At 40.0% G+C, this 5630-nt stretch overlaps 1 pseudogene; it reads right to left on the bottom strand.

Annotated features, from left to right (window-relative positions):
* Nucleotides 1-621: 621 nt before the first annotated feature.
* LOC141491658 (small ribosomal subunit protein uS13-like) lies at nucleotides 622-1268 on the bottom strand (annotated as a pseudogene).
* Nucleotides 1269-5630: the final 4362 nt, after the last annotated feature.

Genomic DNA, 5630 nt, shown 5'->3' with positions numbered 1-5630 from the left:
AGGCTAGAGGCATTCCCAGTAAGATCAGGGATGTAACAAGGATGCCCATTATCACCACTACTATTTAATATTGTATTAGAAATGTTAGCTTCAGCAATAATAGAAGGAAAAGGAAATGGAAGGAATTAGAATGGGGAAGGAAGAGACAAAACTCTCACTCTTTGCTGATGACATGATGGTATACCTAGAGAATCACAAGAAATCATCCAAAAAACTACTGGAAACAATTAGCAATTTTAGCAAAGTTGTAGGTTATAAAATAAACCCTCATAAATCCTCAACTTTTCTATATATGTCTAGGAAGATACAGCAGGAAGAGCTAGAAAGAGAAATCCCATTCAAAGTAACCTTAGACAATATAAAATACCTGTGAGTCTATTTGCCAAGGCAGAATCAGAAATTTTTTGAAAACAATTACAAAACACTTCTCACATGAATAAAATCAGATTTAAATAACTGGGCAAACATCAACTGCTCATGGATAGGTTGAGCTAATATAATAAAAATGACAATTCTACCAAAACTAAACTACCTGTTTAGTACCCTATCAATCAAAATTCCAAAAAAATTACTTTTTTTTTATATAAACTATTTATTAATAGACGAGGCCAGTGAATATGTTTACTTCTTCTTGGACACACCCACAGTGTGACCCCTATGGCCTGTAGTCTTGGTGTGCTGGCCTTGGACCCGGAGACCCCAGAAGTGCCGAAGCCCCCAAAGCCCACGAATGTGCCCGAATCTTCTCCAGTTGTTCCAGATCTTCACGCAACTTATTGTCCAGACCATTGGCCAGAACCTGGCTATATTTTCCAACCTTTACATTCTTCTGCCTGTTGAGGAACCTGTCTGGAATCTTGTATTACTGTGGATTCTGCATGATGGTGATCACATGCTCTACCTCATCTTCTTCTTCTTCTTAATTATTTTTTTAGGTTTTTGCAAGGCAAATGGGGTTAAGTGGCTTGCCCAAGGCCACACAGCTAGGTAATTATTAAGTGTCTGAGAACAGATTTGAACCCAGGTACTCCTGACTCCAGGGCTGGTGCTTTATCCACTGAGCCACCTAGTCGCTCTTCCACCTCATCTTCAGTGAGCTCACTAGCCCTCTTGGTGAGGTCAATGTCTGCTTTCCTCAGTACTACATGAGCATATGTTCGACCCACACCCTTGATGGCTGTGATAGCAAAAGCTACTTTCCGTCGTCCATCAATGTTGGTGAGCACTCTCAAAATGTGCTGGAACTTCTCAGGGATTACAAGAGACATGGCTGCAACGGTGGTATGAGAGCCTTCTCTGGCAAAAAAAAATTACTTTAATGAGTTAGAAAAAATGGTGCGTAAATTCATATGGAGAAATAAAAAATCAAGAATTTCCAGGGATTCAATGAAAAAAAAGTGCAAAAGAAGGTGGATTAGCCTTACCAGATCTAAAATTATATTATAAAGCACCAGTCATCAAAACTGTCTTGTATTGGCTAAGAAATAGAGTGGTGGACCAGTGGAATAGACTAGGTACAATAGCAGGAAATGCTTATAGTATTCTGCTGTTTGATAAACCCAAAGAGTCCAGCTATTGGGATAAAAACTATCTCAGAGGAAAAACTGTTGGGAAAATTGGAAGTTAGTATGGAAGAAACTTAGATTAAACCAACACCTCACACCCTATACTGAGATAAGATCAAAATGGATACAGGATTTAGGCATAAAAAACAATATTATAAGCAAATGATTTTGATTACATTAAATTAAAAAGCTTTTGCACAGATAAAACCACTGTAACCAAGATCAAAAGAAATATAGTAAATTAGGAAACAATCTTTACCACGAGTATTTCTGACAAAAGACTCATTTCTAAAATATAGAGAACTGAGTCAAATTTTTACAAAGACAAGCCATTCCCCAATTCACAAATGGTCAAAGGATATACAAAGGCAATTTACAGATGAGGAAATCAAAGCGATCCATAGTCATATGAAAAATTGCTCTAAATTACTAATTATTAGAGAAATGCAAATTAAAACTTCTCTGAGGTACCACCTCACACCTCTCAGACCAGCCAATATGACCAGAAAAGACAATGATCAATGTTGGAAGGGATGTGGGAACTCTGGGACACTATTACAATGTTGGTGGAGCTGTGAACTCATCCAACCTTTCTGCAGAGAAATTTGGAACTACTCCCACAGGGCAATAAAAATGTGCATACCCTTTGATCCAGCAATACCACTACTGGGTCTATACCCTGAAGAGATGATGAAAAAGGGTAAAAACATCACTTGTACAAAAATATTCATAGCAGCCCTGTTTGTGATGGCAAAGAATTGGAAATCAAGTAAATGTCCTTCAATTGGGGAATGGCTTAGCAAACTGTGGTATATATATGTCATGGAACAATAGTGTTCTATTAGAAACCAGGAGGGACGGGATTTCAGGAAAACCTGGAGGGATTTGAATGAACTGATGCTGAGTGAGATGAGCAGAACCAGGAAAACACAGTACACCCTAACAGCAACATGGGGGTGATGTTCAACCTTGAAGGCCTTGCTCATTCCCTCAGTGTAACAATCAGGGACAATTTGGGACTGTCTGCAATGGAGAATACCATCTATATCCAGATAAAGAATTGTGGAGTTTGAACAAAGACCAAGGATTATTACCTTAAATTTAGGGAAAAAAATTGATATCTTATTGTCTGATCTTGCTGTCTCTTATACTTTATGTTTCTGCCATAAGGATATGTTTTCTCTCTCATCACATTCAATTTAGATCAGTGTATACCATGGAAACAATGTAAAGATTGGCAGATTGCCTTCTGTGGGGGGGGTGGGAGAAGAGAAGTAATAATTACCTAGCTGTGTAGCCTTGGGCAAGTCACTTAATCCCTTTTGCCTTGCAAAAACCTAAATAAATAAATAAACAAACAAATAAATATACAAGCAAACAAACAAATAAATAAATATTGTGAGAATTACAAAACTGTGGCAGAGAGTATTTGAACATCTGGTATTGGGAAAAATGGTGCAGAGACTTACTCAACACAGAGTTGCCACAGACATTCAATATGTTAAACAAAAAACAATGTGATATCTATCAAGTTTAAAGAATAAGTTATGCCTATCTATTTAAAGTTTACATACTTCTAATTTTGTCTTTATATCCCTATGACATAGGGGAAATTTATATTTTATAGTTATTAATCTGTACTTACTGTACAGACTACATAACTCTTCCTCCCCTCCCCCACCCCCAACTTATTGTCCAAGTTATAAGAGAGAGAGTGATGAATTTTTAATGAAATACCTTGCCCCTCCCTGGCAAAAGACAAACCTCTATTAACAAAACATTGGATCTCTGGCTTAGCCTGAAAAGATCTTCATACCTTATCTCTGCTCTTTGAGCTACTGAATCTCATCAACATATCTCCAGCCTACCACCCCACCACCATCCTCCTTAAAAACTCAGCTGGCTCTTTGGTTGAGCTTTGGTTGAAGTGTAGCCCACTTTTGGGGAGTGACAACCCTCGAACTCTCCTGCCCTTTTGCCCTTTTCCATTACTTATCCCCTGCCTTTGTAACCTTTGAATTAATATTTAAGCCTTTTTTCACCTTCCTGAGTAAGAATGATGAATTTTTTCACATCAAATGAACATAAGCATTAAGCCCCCTTTCTCTGAGTACATTTCCTCCTTCTTTACCTATATCTAGCTTAGTGACTGGCACAAAGTATGCAACTAAATGTTAGTTGGTTGATTAATTGAATGGTCCAGGTAAACTCCTTCCTGGAGTTTACTTGCAATTTTGCCCCATGGATAAAGAATGGGGCAGGGAAAGAGACTCTCAGGGGTCCATAAACAATGCAAATTTTTTTTTTGTCTGATGGATGGGGGGATGATAATGTTGAAGAAGAAATGTTGGAAATAAATTTGTCTAACCTTTCCTGTAATATTAAACTATTATCTGTTTGACATTTTTTGAGAGCCTCTGACTCTCTCTCTATTGTTCAGTTTAATCCTTTTCTCAAATGTAAATTCACGAAGATAATAGAAAGCAACCTCAGACTCTCCCCCCGCCCCCCACTTCTTGCACCTATCTGACTTTCAGCCTTCTGAGGTGTAAACCTGACCTCCAGGTGAGCAGTTGACCCCCTCCCCCGACTCCTCCCTGCACCAGGGATGGGCTAGGCTCTCTAGGCTCTCTCTCCACCCCCTTCTCCTTGCTGGATCCTTGTGATCCCAGCCCCATTCAGCTGAATCCACTTTGATCTAAGCCCAGCCAAAGTCTCATGTTTGTTTCCCTTTTTCCCTTTCTTTAGTATCCTTGTTGTTCTCCCCAGTCTGGCTTGTAACTGACTCTTCTTTGCTTATATTTAATATCTTCTTTAAAAACTCATCTTTTTTACCTTGTTAAAGAATTTGACCTGTGAACTTTTTTGTAGTAACCTGTGAACCTTTTTTTTTCAAGGCAGTGGGGTTAAGTGACTTGCCCATGGTCACATAGCTAGGGAATTAGTAAGTGTCTGAGGTCATATTTGAACTCAGGTCCTCCTGACTTGGGCCAGTGCTCTAACCACTGCATCATCTAGTTGCCCCTAACTTTTTTTTCATTTTTTTAATTTAATATTTATTCTCATTTTGTACAATTAATGTTATTTTTACATTAATAAAATATTCTTGTTTAAGAGTGAACGAGATACCCCCCCAATAAATATAGACTTGCTTCAGCGATAAAGTAAAGGGGAGAGAAAAAATTAAAATTAAAAAAAATAATAGTAATAATTGTAGATATGGCCAGGTGGAGCAATGGACGGAGCACCAGCCCTGGAGCCAAGAGCACCCGAGCCCACATCTGGCCCTGTACACCCAACAATCACCCAGCCATGTGAAATGTAAGCCACCTGAACCCCACTGCCCTGCAAAAACCAAAAAAAAGAAAAAAGACCCCCCCCCCAAATTAAATAGTAATAATAGTAGGGGTGGCTGGGTGGCGGACAGAGCATTGGCCCTTGAGCCAGGAGCACCCGGGGCCAAATCCGGCCTCAGACACCCAAGGATCATCCTGCTATGTGGCCCCAGGCAGGCCACCCAGCCCCATTTGCCCTGCACCCTCCTAATAATAATAATAATAATAATAATAATAATAAAAGATGTGCTTGAGTCTTTGTTGCAACACCAACAGCTCTGTTGTGGGTGGATCACATTCTTTATGATAAGTCCATCACAAAGTTACTTCCATATTTTTCCAGCGTTGCCATTGCTGATCGCAACTCCCTCCTTTCATATTTCTCCACTACCATGTACTATATTTTCTCTCTCCTTTCACTCTGACTCTGCTGTAGGGTCATTGAGTGGCGCAGCAGACAGATCCCTGGTCCTGGGGCCAAGAAGCCCTGAACCCCCATACCACGCCTTAGGCCCAGCATCCACCTGGCCCTATGGTCCCGGACAGGCCTTCCAATCCCAGCCCCTTGCAATAAGTAAAAAAAGAAAATGTGTTATATCTGACCACTCTCCCCACATGGTCCATCCTCTCCTCCATCACTCACACCCCCCCCCTTCCCCGTCCTCTCCTTCTTACTCCAGATGTCTGTACCCCATTGAGTATACATGCTGTTTCCTCTCCTAGCCACCTC

Source organism: Macrotis lagotis, chromosome 6 (assembly GCF_037893015.1).
Source record: "Macrotis lagotis isolate mMagLag1 chromosome 6, bilby.v1.9.chrom.fasta, whole genome shotgun sequence".
Classification (NCBI taxonomy): Eukaryota; Metazoa; Chordata; class Mammalia; order Peramelemorphia; family Peramelidae; genus Macrotis; species Macrotis lagotis.
The sequence above is the reverse complement of the archived record's forward strand: the minus strand, read 5'-3'. Positions and strand labels throughout refer to the sequence as shown.